The sequence below is a fragment of the Lygodium microphyllum genome, chromosome 29, assembly GCF_053477565.2.
Source record: "Lygodium microphyllum isolate KBCC chromosome 29, Lygodium_microphyllum_v1.1.10, whole genome shotgun sequence".
Lineage (NCBI taxonomy): Eukaryota > Viridiplantae > Streptophyta > Polypodiopsida > Schizaeales > Lygodiaceae > Lygodium > Lygodium microphyllum.
Window position 1 is genome coordinate 51,945,430 of NC_141163.1, and position 17,324 is coordinate 51,962,753.

Sequence of the window (17,324 nt, forward strand, 5' to 3'; positions counted from 1 at the left end):
GATTGTTCTAGAAAGCTATGGGTATATTTTATGAAGCAAAAGAGTGAAGCATTTGAGCACTTTAGAAATTTCAAGGCTGCAGTTGAAAGAGAAACATGCTTGAAAGTAAAGTTCTTGAGGTCAGATGGAGGGGGAGAGTACTTCTCAAATGAGTTTAGTGATTTTCTAAGGTTTCATGGGATAAAGAGACAGTTCAAATGCAGGTATACCCCATAGCAAAATGGGGTTGTAGAAAGGAAAAACAGGCATATTGCAGAAGGTGCACGCGCCTTGATGGCTAAAAAGAATATACTTAAGCATTTTTGGTATGAGGCTGTTCATACTGTTGTTTATATTATGAACAGAACTCCATCAGCTATAGTTCATGGTATGACCCCCGAAGAATGCTTTATAGGTAAGAAGCCTGATGTCTCACACTTGAAAGTGTTTGGCTGTATTGCATATGTTCATGTGCCAGATGAGTTGCGGAAGAAACTGGATCCAAAGGCTGAAAAGTGTGTCTTTCTTGGATACTCTTTGGAGCAAAAAGGGTATCGTTATTATAACCCTGTCACATGTAAGTTCAGAGTGAGCAGAGATGTCATATTTGACAAAATGAGCAGTTGGTATGCATCTAGTGGTGATGCATTGCATGGCGATCTTCGGCGGGCAACAGCGCGCGGCAGCCAATGGTGCGCATGGGGCAAGCTTCGGCGGGCAACAGGGCGCGGCGCTGCGACAGCAGGAGGAGGCCGGATGGCACGGCGGGCTCTGCAACAGGAGGCGGACGAGGGAGGGAGAAGAGGTGGAGGAGAAGGAGGGAGAAGAAGAAGTGGAAGGAGAAGAAATGGGAGGGGGAGGAGAAAAAGAAGCAGGAGACGAAGGAAGAAGGGGAGGAGGAAGGGGTGGAGGAGGTTGAGGAGAGGAAAGAAGAGGAAGCACGCAGGATCTCAACGGCCACATGTATGTTTTTTTTTTCCTTTTCTTTTTCTTGTTTTTGTTCTTTTTTCTTTTCTTTTGTGTTTTCGTTAAGAATCACGGACTCTTAGTGGACTAGAGACATCATCTGGCAGTCCTTGGTCTAGGAGACTAAGGAGTATCTCTACATCTTCAGGTGCATCTAGTAGCACTATAGGTAAAGACAAAGGAAAGAATAAAGTGTCAGATGGCATTGATGCGGTTCTTGATGGAGACTTCAGCGGCTCAGAGAGCTTGGATGATGAGCTTGGCATTCCTTCAGTGAGGACTCTAGATGTACAGAGAGCACGCATCAATGCAAAGACTCCATTGAGTGATCCAGTGGTATGCAGGTGTCTAGCAGGGTGAGGTACCCTGTTAACAGATTTGGTTTTGAAGGTTATGCAACTCACCATTATGCTTATATGGTGAAAGTGATTGAGGATGTTGAGCCCACATGTTTTGAGGAGGCTGTTGGTCATGCTCATTGGGATGCAGCAATGGATGAGGAGATGGCTACATTAGAGGCCAATAAGACTTGGGATCTAGTATCATTGCCGAAGGGCAAGAAAGCTATTGGATGTAAGTGGGTTTATAAGATTAAGCACAATGTATATGGTTCTATTAGTAGGTACAAAGCTAGGATGGTTGCAAAAGGCTATGCCCAGACATATGGCTTAGATTATGAAGAAACCTTCAGTCCAGTTGCTAGGATGGCAACTGTCAGATGTGTGATTGCTTTGGCAGTAGCCAAAGGTTGGAGGTTCCAACAAATGGATGTGAAAAATGCCTTCTTGCATGGTAACTTGCAGGAAGAAGTGTATATGGATCAGCCAGTAGGTTATCAAGATTTAGAGCATCCCACGTATATGTGCAAGTTAAAGAAGACGCTCTATGGGCTCAAGCAAGCACCTAGAGCATGGTCTGACAAGATCATAGAGTATCTTGTCAATATTGGCTTTTATGTTTCTGATGCTGATCACTCACTTTATGTGAGAAAGGGAGCTGCAGGTTTGGTCATCATAGTCATCTATGTGGATGACTTGATTATTACAGGTGATAGCGATAGTGGGATTACTCAAGTCAAGGACTTTTTGAAGAAGAAGTTTGAGATGAAGGATTAAGGTGAGCTAAGGTACTTCCTTGGCATTGAGGTGATCAGATGTGATGATGGTATATGGCTGTCCCAAAGACAGTATGGCTTGGATATGTTGTCCAAGTATGGTATGACAACATGCAAACCACTTTCAGTCCCGTTGGAGCAGAATGTAAAGTTGAGTGCTGATGTTGGGGATGAGATAGAAGACCCTACTATGTTCAGGAGGATAGTGGGGAGTTTGATCTACATGACCATTACAAGGCCGGACTTGAGCTACGCTGTTGGTCTTGTGAGTTAGTTTATGCAAGTACCTAGAAAGCCATATTTGGATGCAGTCAGACGTACATTGAGATATGTGAAGTCCACATTACATTATGGACTTTTCTATGAGGCAGGTACAGATGTACAGGTGTTTGGATACACAGATGGAGATTGGGCTGGTAGTATGTCTGATAGAAGATCTACCAGCGGATACATGTTCTCTCTTAGTAGTGTAACAGTTACTTGGAGCAACAAAAAGCTATCTACAGTTGCTTTGTCAAGTACAGAGGCTGAGTATAGAGGTGCTGCTGTTGCAGCATGTGAGGTAGTATGGCTGAAAAAGTTATTGGCTGATTTAGATATGCAGGTGGAAGGTCCAGTTGTCATTTATTGTGACAACATGAGCAGTATACAATTGGCTAAGAACCCTATGTTCCATGCCAGGATAAAACATATTGAGGTACACTACCACTTTGTGAGAGAGAAGGTACTAGCAAGTGAGATTGACTTGGTGTATGTCAGCACACAGGATCAGATAGCTAACATCTTCACAAAGGCATTGGGTACAGAGAAGCTTCAAAAGTTTTGAATTTTATTTGGAGTTGCAGAGATACAGTTGAGCTTGAGGGGGAGTGTTGAGATGACAAGCTCAACACATGCGGACATTGATGATGGACCGCCTGGTTAGATGGGTCCACACGTCTACACTTAGCACGTCGGTGGTCATTATGACTCTCACATGGCCACTAACTCATTACTTATTATATTCAGGTTGTTACACCTATTTATAGCTAGCATAGTTATAGCGCCAGTCGACTAGTGTAGTTGATTATGCATTGTTTGACTTAGTAGGCCACTTTCCTTTATGTTGTATCTTACCTTCTGATATACAAGTCGGGACTCCACCAATGTCCGAGCTCACACTTGGCTTCTCCTCATAATGGGGGTCTTACAACTTTGAGCACCATGGATCATTGGTAGCACCTAATGAGGGTGGGGTATTGATCATATCTAATACCCCCCCTCAATGTCCACCCATAGGTGAACTATCTCCTCGGCCCAATGCCGAGTCTCTAAAGATGAACTTGAAGCAGATCCTTCGTAAGTGCTTTGGTGAAGATATCTGCTCCATTCTCCTCTGTTGGACAGTAGACCAGTTCCACTATCCCATCCTCCATCAAATCACGCACATAGTGATACTGGATCTCTATATGTTTGGTGCGTGCATTTTTCTGTGTGTGTTCGGCGCAACATCTTGAGCAAATCCTCCCACCACGCGATTCTTGACATTTGCTACTAGTCATTTTTCCAAAACCTGAACAACTAGCAATTTCATTTTCATTATCCATATGTTTTTCTTTGTCTTCTTCAATATGAAAGTTTTCTTGCCTCAGTGAGCATGTTATCTTCATATTCATTCACAAAGAAAATTTGTGACATAAATCTTATGCCATGTATAGAGGCATTTCAAGAATGTTGGAATGTCTCCCTATTGGCACTGGAAAATTTTGCATGGTTCTTAGTAAAATTCTTAGAAGTTTTCTTTTGGTTGACCTCCTTTTTAGTGTAGATGGAGGCAAAGAAAGAGAAAATTATAATTCTTGATGATGTAGAGCTTGGATATATAGATATTGGAGAAGATATGCTAGCCTTTCAAGAAGTCCTAGATATCATAGAGGAGGCTAGAGAAATCATTGAATAGCTAGAAGATTTAGATGTTGGGCTCAAGGGGGTCACTCATGAATATATATGTATATTATATGGGTTCAAAATAAAGGATTTTCAAAATATTATTTTTATATATTTTTTACATATAGAAGGGTACCATATAAAGGGGTTATTTATTGATTAAATTAAAATGGATTGTGTTTTATTCAAGGAAAATTCACGGATAAGGATATTTATAAATAGGTTTTGAACACATGTGATATAGAAAATATACATATAGTGAACCCCTCAAGATGTTGGATAGCACATGTATATTGGAGGAGAAGCTAGTATAGGAAATGAGTTCCCACAGTGAGAATATGTACTCCTTCCTTTACAAAGCTAGTCATAGTTCATACTTTGACAATGCTAGGATAATGTTTAATGCTTTACCAATACAAAGGAGATCAAATATCCAACATAGATTTCCTTCACAACACGTTCAACTCCTTCAAGACTTGGTGGATTTCAAAAAAGTTATTGAAGTTTCCAAGATTTTCACCCACTATCCACATTAGGGAAAGAAGTACAACCAAAAGAGAATTATAGGGAAAAGGCTCTAGCAACTTTTAGCTTATCAAGAAGGACAATAGACTAAGAAAAGTTCACCAGATTGTTGCTACCACTTGCAAGAGACCATGTTTGGTGTGGAAGCTTCTTACTCGATCGCCAAGACCCATAGACCACTTATTTTTTCAAGTGTTTCAAGCCAAGTGCAATGGCTACCTCTCACATAGTTGTATACACTCTCACACCTAGAAGTATAGTGAGCTTACCTCCATGCTCGATTGAGTTGCCTCCTCCCTCAAGCACTCTGGTAGCTCCACAATCCAAGGTGCAAGCTCAAGCAAGCTCAATCCTCAAGCTCCAAACTCCATGCTCCATAGCCATGTGCGTGAGATAAATCACTCCCTCACACTCCCTCTATCAAGTATAAGCTTAAGAAAGTAAGAATAAGAAGAAGAAGAGAATAGTAGAGCTAGTTCTAGCTACACATAAGAATGATCTTCTTCATTAAATTTTTTCCTTTTATACAAAACCCTAACCCTAATCCCCTTTGGACACCATCCATTTTTTACATGCCAACCATTTTAGCCTACGTCCTCTTTTTATATTTCCTTCCTATTTGCATTGTGGCTTCACCCATGCCTGTCTATATTTACAAATTGCACAAGAGGGAGCCTAGCGTTATTTTACAAAGATTCAAGGTGTGCTTTTATATTTTAAGTGTGCCTTTCCTCTTTTGCACTTGCCTTGAACTTTTAAGGTTGTCCTTGTACTTTTGGCATTTTTCCCTCCTATTTCTTCATCCATGCTGCGTTTTTCCATTTATCCCTGCATCTTTTAAATTTTCTTTTTGCTTTCTTTACACTGGGGTTAATATTACCCCCCTCCTAGCTGAGTGCCAGTCCCATGGCACTTGTTGTACTTGTTGGTGAGGGGTTGGGTCGTTGAAGGGTTGCCATGTGGGTCAATGATGGGGCTTTGTGGAGATTGGATGGGGAGAAGAAGCATCACAAAATTGGATGAGAGATTGTAGAGGCTGAGAATAGATTTGATTGGGTAGTGGAGGCCTATAATGTCAATGGTTAATCGCAATTGTTGACTGTACCTAAAAAATAAAGAGAAAGTGCACTACCTGGAGGTGTGTCTACCTCACTGTGTAGTTGCATGGTGTCTGTGCCAGTGGAACTGGGAGTTAGGTCAAACCTTAGGCACAAGTGCGAGGTGTTTTCAAACACTTGAGGACCTAGCTTGTGTATAGAGGGAGTGCTATGGGTGTGACTTAGGGAGACTGGTCTAACCCAAGCACAAACTCCCTAGATGTGTCCTGCCCTTAGTGTGCCCTAAGTGTGAAGTAGGGGGATAGAAAAGGCTAGGGGGTTAGGCCAACCGAGGCCACTAGATACATCTAACTTGAGAACCCCTAGGTGTAGTGTTTGTGGCACTTTGATATACTTGGGAAAGCTCGTTATTACTTTCCTTTTTCTTTGTATGGGTCTTTCTTTGTTTTATCTTTTCCTTTCTTTTTTGTTTTGTTTATTTTCCTCTCTTTTTTATTTGGAGATATTTGGGAGGGAGAATGCTAGACATAATCTTGATGCTCTTCAGTAGTTACATTTTGGAGGGGCCTAAAACACAATTTTTGTGAATTTGGGAAACTTTCAAGTCCCATTTTTAATCATTTAGAAATTTGGGACTCAAGAGAAGATGCATTCAAGTCACCCAAAGCTACCATCTAATACATAATCGGAAACCTTATGAAAAATAAAATCTACTGAGCTATTGAACACCAAATTCAAAGCCATGAGATGAGATTTATAGCAAAGAGAAAGTTTTGACCATGAGTCCTAAACTTGTGAAAAATTCCCAAATTCACTAATGGCATGTTCTAAGAGATTTTCCCAAGAATGCATGGCTTTGCATGTAGCCCTTTTGGTTAATCCTTACATTGAGAGGGTAGTAGAGAGAAAATGATGATTACATTTTGAGAACTTGCTATCACTCATATCTTCCAAAAGGCTTATGCAAAAATCCAGCAAGAGAGTAGCCCTTAACATTAGGTGAGTCATTGCACATCGGTTTATCCCTACATTGATATCAAAATAGAGGGGTAGCAAGAACTCTTCTTGGGCTACTGGTTTTTGTTCTAATAGAATTAACAAGACTTGGAGGTAATTATAAGTGGTAAGGAAATGGGGTCAGGGCATGCCGTGAACTTGCCCAAAAAGTGGGTAATGAAAGGTCACAGGTCTTGTGCTCCAAAGGTTAGGCATTCTCCAGGAGTGGCAGCATTGTAGATCAAAGGGAAGTCATGCTTGCCATGCTTTACCCAGTCAAAATCCATATTGTGGCACCTAGGGTAAGCCATGTAGGTGGGGGTCATCCCTTTCGTATGGTAGCATGTTGCAAAAAGCCATCCATGTCTCAAAAATGGTGTCCTAGATTCTTCAGCACCATTTAGGTTGGGCTTCATAGCCTTTGACCTTTCTTGCCTCTTCCATGACCTTATCTTCCTAGTATCTCACAGGCTCTCTTCTCCATAACGTGAGTTTTATTGCCCTCTTGTCGAGCCACTGCCTTTTGTAGCCTCTTTGTGACCTAGAGGCGGTAGCACTTGATTCAAGATAGAAGGGTAGAAGAATTCAAATTCAAATGGTGTGCGCCCATCCTCCCACTGCTCCCAATGGTTTAATTACAGTGCCCAATTGAAAGGCAATTGTTCCTTGGTTTGTGGCATCTAGACATTGGGCATGTCATGTGGTCTAGCATTCAACTTTCTCCTCATGAAGTCAACCAACTCTCTGTGTTTTCTTTTGGCCTTGATGATTATTTCTGCACAGTGGTAGGATCTTCTTCTTCTTGGCCTTTTTTTGCTATTGATGGAGGTGGGGGAGGGTTCTATTCACTAGATTGGGCCTTTGTGTCAGCAGATTGCTCAAAATTCGACCCTTCATCCCTTGATGGTTTTGCCTAAGTTGTTGTGACTAGCTGCTCTCGCTGTGCTCCTATTCTTCAATTCTGAGTTGCTCTAACTCCTCTATTGAGAGCCCCCCTTTTGCAGGAAAAGTTGCCTTTGTTGCACCAAGTTTGGGCTAGTGCGTCCTTGGGGTGTGCTCTTGGAGCCCATATTTTATGACTCTCCTTGAGACCTCCAACCTCCTCTTTAGCCCTTCCACAAGGTCATCATCCTCCCTAGCTTGAGTTACATGAAGTATAGTATTGAGAAAGGCGCGTTGTTGGACCTCTAGCCCTGGTTTCATTGCTTTGGCCCTTGCCTCTACCATGATTCTTCTGCTTTCTGCTAGGGCAAGGCATTTGGCTAGGTCTGTGACTCTTCCAAAGCTCCTCTCTTGCCAGGCCTCGGCCTTCTCCTCCATCTTGCCTTGATTCAATTGTGCTGCAGCTCTTGTGACAATGTTGTCACCATATCTTCTCATTCTTTCCATGTTGATAGAATCCTCTCCTTGTCATGTTTGTGGCGATTCATCTCTTCTTTTAGCCATTCTTTCTACTCTTAAAGGGTCCTGAGGAGATAGTTCTCCATCTCTAGTAGCTTTTTTGTTGATTTTGTGTCCTTTTAGACCTTAATCTCTTGCAGTTCCTTCAGTATTTGTTCATTTTTCCTCCTCTGCTTCTAGAATTCCGCATGGGCTTGTGTCTTTACGATCTTTAGCTCCTCATTGAGGTCCTCTCCTAGGTTCTTTAATTGTTCAAATTGCTCCTCCATATCCTTTTGCCCCAGTATTAGGCTTGAGAAGTCCATTTCTATCTCTATTTCTCCCTCTATCTTTTCCACTTGTAACCCTTTTGCACTTTCTTCTTCCTTCTCCACCTCCATTTTCTTCCTTGCTTCTAATTCCTCCTTTATGTCATCCACTTGCCTCTAATATATGGTTATTTGATTTGTCTTCTCTAGTTGGTAGGCAATGAACACATCCTTTTCCTTTTCCAATTCTGCCATGGCAACCTTCCTGTCTTCCTTCATGTTTTCAAGTTGGCCTAGAAGTTCCTATACATACTCATCGTAGTCATTTCTCATTGCCTGCATGGCCAATGGCATAGACGTGGATGCTTCAACCTTGGACTTCTTTGGATCCTTTCTAGATTTTGCATCCACAGTAGCAAGTCTCTTTGTCCCTATTATTGGAGCTTCTTCACTGGGTGTTGGCCCAAGGTGTTGCATCGTGTTGAGTAGGTATTATACCTAAGCCATCACATTGCTTTGGTTCACTATGGCATCCATGGTTTCTTGGGCAATAGTAGCAGTGGTGACCATGAAAGGTGGGGGTGGTTCCAATGGGGCTTTCCCTTTGCCTTCCACCACGAGTCCTTTAGCCACTTCTGCTGCTGCTGTAGAGTTGGTCCGAGGCACATCATCTAGGGTGCTTTTGGCTAGCTCTTCTGTGTGGGAGGGTTGTTGGATTGACAACCTGATGGCGAGGTCCATTTGCTCATCCTCTTCTCTTCTTAGCCTTTCCTCCTCCGATTGTCACTTCTTTCTTCATTCTTCCTCCATCCTTTCATATTCTTCTTTTGCCTTCCATAGGCATTCCTCCTCTTCTTTCTACTTCTTCTTCTTACTTGGGATTTTCAACAATATTTTCTTGTGCTTCCTTGGCTTGGTGGGACTGAACCCTCCTTGCCTTGCTCACTCACAGTCCTTTCACTAGACTCCTCTTGTTGCTGCTATGCTCAGCGTTGAACTCCCTTCTTTCTTGAGGCTGACTCCACCTTCTCTTTCTGTGGCTTACTTGCTTCTTTGTTTCCTACCTTTCTTGCTTTTGGAGATGTTGATGGGCTTTGTGGGACTAGGGAGAGGTGCTTCTCATGGGCGAGAGATCTCTCTAGAGTCTCCCCTACTTCCTCTTCCCTTCCCATCTCTCCCACTACTTCTTGGATGATGGTGGTCAGCACCCCCCAAACCCTATCATGGATGCTTTTAATGTAGGTATTTTTTGGTCCAATTCGGCATGGTGGCTGGTGACTCCCCTCTTATATGTCTCTGGTTTGATGATAATGCCTTGGATGATGATTCAATCATCTGGCAGACATAGGCATTCAAGTTTACTTCATCTAGGGTCTGCATTTGTTAAAAAACACATGGATCTAGAGCATGGCTGTAGCTATGGAGGTTGGAATGTAGTAACTAGAACTATGACAATGTAAGCAAATGATACTAATTGTTACTCAGTAGAATTAGGTTCCAAGATAGAATTCTTGGACTCATAAACACAATCTTGAGTAGGGCATGACAGGGACTCATAGTGAAGTACAAGCATATATTGAAAAGTGAACCAAGTACATACCTTTATAGCTTTCCAACTTCTCCACTCTCCTCACTATGCTTATGGGATACAAGTCTCCTCATCATGCATCATACTTCATTTGACCTATTTTCCAACACCCCCCCTCAAATGATGAATTCCTACACTTGCTAGATTTTGCCCCCCCTACATGATAACATGGCCTAGGAGACTAGCTCATGGACAGCCTAGTCAAGTCAAGCTTGACATTTTATATTTCTGGAAAGGGTTTTTTTTCTATACAAATCCACTAAGGGAAATAAAACATCCACTATGGGAAAAACGTGATCCACTATGGGAAAGAGACAATGAAAATGCCTTTAGAATAATCTATCAGAGTTTTTGATGGTGGTGCAAGCATCTTCTTCCTCTTCTTCTCCTTCATTCATAAATTGACCTTGATGGTGATCATCTTGCACCTATTGTGCTCTCTTCTTGTGGAAACATTCACTGGCTACATGGCAAGTATTGCCACAATAATGACAAATAACTCAGTCCTTGTTGCTGTTGGTGGTGAATCCTCAACCACGTCCTTCTGCTGAATAAGTACCCTTGCTGTACAATAGGTTATCCCTTGAGCTGGTTTCCTTTACATCCTTGCTTTTAAATTTTATTTCTCCATCAAGTAATGAGTGCTTAATTCTTTGAGTGAGAGATTGGAAATATTACTTAGTGTGGACACAAGATTCCCATATGGTTCATGATTAACACTAGCAAGTAGCACTGTTATTGCCTCATCCTCATCAATGTTATTTTTAAGAGTTGCAAGCTGAGTTTTAAGTCTCTTGAACTTATTGATGTGTACAATCATAGATGAACTATCTTTAACATCCAACTTATAATTGCATGAGTAATTTTACCTTTGAGTTATGTGCTTGTGTACCAAAGATCCTATCAAGCTCTTCCCATGCCTTCTTTGCATCCCTGATGCTAGAGATGTGGTGTAATATGTCATGTGATAGACCCCAAGCAATAATACCTAGAGCTTTGTTATTCATCTTCTTCCATGCCTTTATTTTAGGTTGGCCTTCTGCAACATCTTCCTCTTTAACATCTTCTTTCTTGTCATCTGCATCATCTTCCTCAAAGAGATTTCGTAGGTCTTTCCTCATGAGATAGTACATGGTTTTCTCCTTCCAGGCATGAAATCCTTCACTATTAAACTTTGTTATCTACTCCAATTCAGTCATCTTAGAAGGATGTCTTACCATGAGAAAACTCGGGCAGTGTCTATCCTTTTACAAAGAAATTGAGACTTACAAATGGATTTGATCAATGGGACTTTAAATCATTACAAGTGCTGAGAATAAGATTTTTGAGCAGCTGAGGTAAAATTAGTAAATAGCTTGTTCATGAGTGAGAAAAATACACAAGTGCTAAGAGACGCTGATTGAGTATGAATAGAGTGTCAAAGGTTCTCAGGAATTTCATGCATCTACCATGGTCGATCTTCTAGCCCACCTTCTCTATGTATCGATGGAGATTGCACTGGTCGACTATTTGTCTCACCACTCCTTGTTTACAAGCTCTTCCAAATTGCTAATGCTATGCGATACTTCAGCTGGTTGTAGACTTGTATTTCAATGGCTAGTCAGTACTTGTTGTGCTCTTTCTCTAAGAAAAAAAGTTGGTCTGCCATCTCAAGTTCCTATTATGGCACAACAGCTTACAATTAGCTCCTTTGAGAGTACTTTTTCCAATAAAGAAAAAAGTTTAAGATCAAGCATCATGGAATGGTAGGACGTTTCAATAAGGAATGAGAAATTTTTATACTTCAAGAAATCCACACATTCCAAGCACAAATTCCATAAAAGATTTCCTTGAAGCACAAGTTTCCTTTATTCATCCTTTTTTTCTTTTGAACATTTTTTTATTTTGAAATTCGGTTTGAAGTTTTGAAGTTCAAGTCATGTTTTCTTTTCCACCTTATCCCCTCCCCCCTAGGAATGATGAAAATTCTTTCTAGGATTGGAGAGTGAAAAGTTAAGGGCATTTAAGTGCATGCTTGATGTGCTTTACTTCGTCATGAGCCAATCGTAGAAGTTTTTATTATACTGCAAGTGATCATGATAGTCCATGTCATGAGGTCTAATGCCTATGTGTATGTGTGTAATGTATGTTGAGATGACAAGCTCAACACATGCGAACATTAATGATGGACCGCCTGGTTAGATGGGTCCACACGTCTACAATTAGCACATCACTGGTCATTATGACTCTCACATGGCCACTGACTCATTACTTATTATATTCAGGTTATTACACCTATTTACAGCTAGCATAGTTATAGCACCAGTCGACTAGTGTAGTCGGTTATGCATTGTTTGACTTAGTAGGCCACTTTCCTTTATGTTGTATCTTATCTATACTTTGTGTACATTGAAAAGTGTGTGGAAGAAGAAGAAGACACCAGCAAGAAAACGTTTTGGCCTCCATCTTTCTTCTTGTCTCTTGAGTGAGCTTCTCCTTGTGCATTCTGTGTGTGTTCGGTGCAGCATCTTGAGCAAGTCTCCCCACCATGCAATTCTTGACATGGTATTAGAGCTGCACCACTGATTGAGGCTGATTTCGAAGGCTGAAGTGAAGGAGAAGAAGGAAGGTTTGAGCAAGCAAGCCACGGGTAAGAAGCTCTCCCATTCTTCCACTCCTTCTCTTGGACAGTACCTATGGAGGCACCAGAAGCACGGCAGAGTAAAAATCTCAGATTGCAGTGAGATTTTGTGTGTGCGAAGAGCACTGTGTATTCTGCAAATAATCCCTTTAGGACAATGCCGCTGCTATTTTGGCCATTCGAGGTCATTTCAGGCCCCATTTTAGAGCCGCAAGGTTGCGGACAATAGTTTCAGGGTACACTATGATTTCGGCTGTATTGACCAAAAGTGGGTGCGCAGGTTACAGATTGCGAATCTGTAATTTTTGAGGTGTTTGCAAAAAGCAAACGTAAGGTTTATCTGCAAACAATTTGCAGATTACATGTGCTATTGAGCAATCAGTGAAAAAGGTTGCTTGGTGTAGTACTATGCACGTGTTGTGAAATATTGCAGAAGATTTGCTTGCTGTTTGGTATTAGTTTTGTGATAATGGCAGCGAACAGTGGAAACTACATCATTGAGAAGCTCGACAAGAACAACTACCCTTCATGGAAGTTCCATGTCACGGACTTTCTTATTGGAAAAAGCCTCTACGAGTTTGTTTCAGGTGAAGAAAAGGAGCCGGAGGTGAGTGATCCTCCAACTGCAGAAGAGACAAAGGCACGGAAGGAATGGAATGCAAAAGACAAAAAGGTCATGTATTGGCTGTCTGCAGTAATTGACAATAATATGCTGGGATATATTAGAAATGCAGAGAATTCATATGCAGCTTGAACCATACTTGAAAGTATGTTTTTCATAAATACAAAGGAACGAAAGATTCAACTCAAGCAAGAGTTGAATACATTGAAGAAAGGGAAGATGTCTATCAATGAGTATGCACTGGAGGTAAGGAGCATTGCAGATGCATTGGCAATGATTGATGCAATGCCCGATGATGATGATTTAGTGTCGTCTACCTTGGGTGGACTTAACAATGAAAAGGCTTGGAAGTCTTTTGTAACTTCCGTATATGTTAGAAAGCCATTTCCAGATTTCGATGAGTTGGTCTCCCTTATGATCACTGAAGAGATCAATATGCAGAGTGAGACATCTGAAAAAAGTGGTGAACAGGTCCAAGCTTTCTACTCCAGTTCAGGAAGGGGACGTGGCAGGTTCTCTTCAAGAGGCCGTGGTACAAGACGTGGTAGTAACAACCAGCAAAATAGATTGAATCAGCAATTTGGTGATATGCAGGTTTCAGGAGGTTGTGGTAACTTTAGAGGCAGGGGGAGCTTTAGAGGAAGAGGTGGATGGCAAAATAGAGGTTCTAACAAGTCTGGTATTGTGTGTCACTACTGTGGCAAAATAGGTCATATTGCAGCCCAATGTTATGCTAAGAAAGATGATATTCGCAGTGGTAAGTTGCAGCAAGAAAACTATGCATCGTCTTCACGACGGAATGAAGACAAAAACGAACGTCTATTTGTTATGCAACATATGCTGAATGCTGTTACAGGAAAGGGAACACATGATTATGTTTGGTATGTTGATTCAGGTGCATCCAATCATATGACCAGCCATGTAGAATGGTTTGGAGAGATGCAGGATTTGTAAAATACAGGTTATGTACAGACGGGTGATGATTCATGTGACCCAATTTCACATATTGGAAAAGTTCCCTTATCCTTACATGATGGTAAGACAAAGAGTCTTTCAGATGTATTACATGTGCCATCCATTACAAAGAACTTGGTGTCAGTCGGTCAGATGATAGAGCAAGGACTACAAGTCAGATTTAATGCAAAGGGCTGCTTTGTAGAAGACTTCAATGACAAGTGCAGGTTGGTTGCAAAGGAAAGTAGAGTTGGACGTATGTTTACTCTGGATGCTAGAATTCCTACTATGAATGTTGTTATGTATGCTAAAGGAAAAGGTGTTGTTGCAGATATTGAAATTTGGCACAAATGCATTGGACATGCAAATGTACAAAGGCTAAAATTAATGCAGTCCAAAGGGTTGTTTGCCTACATTTAGAGTTGCAGAATTTCATAAGGTATGCAAAGCATGTCAGTTTGGTAAGCAGGCAAGACAACCCTTTTCACATGACAGAGATGTAAGCAGAAATGTCCTTGATGTTATGCATACAGATATTTGGGGGCCTACACAAAATGTATCTATTGGAGGCAATTCATACTTTGTCACATTCATTGATGATTGTTCTAGAAAGCAGTGGGTATATTTTATGAAGGAAAAGAGTGAAGCATTTGAGTACTTTAGAACTTTCAAGGTTGCAATTGAAAGAGAAACATGCTTAAAAGTAAAGTGCTTGAGGTCAGATGGAGGGGGAGAGTACCTCTCGAATGAGTTTAGTGATTTTTTGAGGTCTCATGGGATAAAGAGACAATTCACATGTAGGTATACCCCACAGCAAAATGCGGTTGCAAAAAGGAAAAACATGCATATTGCAAAAGTTGCACGCGCCTTGATGGCTGAAAAGAATATACTTAAGCATTTTTGGTCTGAGGCTGTTCATACTGTTGTTTATATTATGAACAGAACTCCCACAGCTGCAGTTCATGGGATGACTCCTGAAGAATGCTTTACTATCAAGAAGCCTGATTATCGCACTTGAAGATATTTAGCTGTGTTGCATATGTTCATGTGCCAGATGAGCTATGGAAGAAGCTTGATCCAAAGGCAGAAAAATGTGTCTTTATTGGATACTCTATAGAGCAGAAAGGGTATCGCTATTATAACCCTGTCACATGTAAGTTCAGAGTGAGAAAAGAAGTCATCTTTGATGAAATGAGCAGTTGGTATGCATCTAGTGGTGATGCATTGGATGATGATGATGATGATCATGACACTCATGTGCAGGCTGAAAAGCAAGAATCACAGACTCTTAGTGGACTAGAGATATCATCTGGTAGTCCTTGGTCTGGGAGACTAAGGAGTAGCTCTACATCTTCAGGTGCATCTAGTAGCACTACAGGTAAAGACAAAGGAAAGAATAAAGTGTCAGATGGCATTGATGCAGTTCTTGATGGAGACTCTAGTGGCTCAGAGAGCTTGGATGATGAGCTTGGTATTCCTTCTGTCAGGACACCAGGTGTACAGAGAGCTCATAATAATGTAAAGGCTCCATTGAGTGATCCGGTGGTATGTAGATCTAGCAGGGTCAGATACCCTGTTAAAAGATTTGGTTTTGAAGGTTATGCAACTCACCATTATGCTTATATGGTAAAACTAGTTGAGGATGTTGAGCCCACTTTTTTTTAGGATGCTGTTGGTCATACTCATTGGGATGCAACAATGGATGAGGACATGGATGCATTAGAGGCCAATAAGACTTGGGATTTAGTATCATTGCCGAAGGGCAAGAAAGCTATTGGATGTAAGTGGGTTTATAAGATTAAGCACAATGCATATGGTTCTATTAGTAGGTACAAAGCTAGGCTGGTTGCAAAAGGCTATGCCCAAACATATGGCATAGATTATGAAGAAACCTTCAGTCCAGTTGCTAGGATGGCAACTGTCAGATGTGTGACTGCTTTGGCAGCAGCCAAAGGTTGGAGGTTGCAACAAATGGATGTGAAGAATGCCTTCTTGCATGGTGATTTGCAGGAAGAAGTGTATATGGATCAGCTCTAGCACGTTATGAAGATTTAGAGCATTCCACGTATGTGTGCAGGTTGAAGAAGGCGCTCTATGGGCTCAAGCAAGCATCTAGAGCATAGTCTGACAAGATCAGAGAGTATCTTGTCAATATTGGATTTTATGTTTCTAATGCTGATCACTCACTTTATGTGAGAAAGGGAGATGTAGGTTTGGTCATCATAGTCATCTATGTGGATGACTTGATTATTACATGTGATAGTGATAGTGGGATTGCTGAAGTTAGGGACTTTTGAAGAAGTCCAAGTATGGTATGACAACATGCAAACCACTTTCAGCTCCATTGGAGCAGAATGTAAAGTTGAGTGCTGATGTTGGGGATGAGATAGAAGACCTTACTATGTTCAGGAGGATAGTGGGGATTTTGATCTACATGACCATTACAAGGCCGAACTTGAGCTACGCTGTTGGTCTTGTGATTCAGTTTATGCAAGTATCTAGAAAGCCACATTTGGATGCAGTTAGATGCATATTGAGATATGTGAAGTCCACAGTACATTATGGACTTTTCTATGAGGTAGGTACAGATGTACAGGTGTTTGGATACACAAATGTAGATTGGGCTGGTAGTATGTCTGATAGAAGATCTACCAACGATACATGTTCTCTCTTGGTAGTGCAGTAGTTACTTGGAGCAGCAAAAAGCAATCTACAGTTGCTTTGTCGAGTACAGAGGCTGAGTATAGAGGTGTTGTTGTTGCGTTGCAGCATGTGAGGTAGTATGGCTGCAAAAGTTATTGGCTAATTTAGATGTGCAGGTGGAAGGTCCAGTTGTCATTTATTGTGACAACATGAGCAGTATACAATTGGCTAGGAGCCCTATGTTCCATTCCAGGACAAAACATATTGAGGTACACTACCACTTTGTAAGAGTGAAGGTACTAGCAGGTGAGATTGACTTGGTGTATGTCAGCTCACAGGATCAGATAGCTGACATCTTCACGAAGGCATTGGGTACAAAGAAGCTTCAAAAGTTTCGAAGCTTACTTGGAGTTGCAGAGATGCACTTGAGCTTGAGGGGGAGTGTTGAGATGACAAGCTCAACACATGCGGACATTAATGATGGACCGCCTGGTTAGATGGATCCACACATCTACACTTAGCACGTCGGTGGTCATTATGACTCTCACATGGCCACTGACTCATTACTTATTATATTCAGGTTATTACACCTATTTACAGAGCTGGCATAGTTATAGCGCCAGTCGACTAGTGTAGTCGGTTATGCATTGTTTGACTTAGTAGGCCACTTTCCTTTATGTTGTA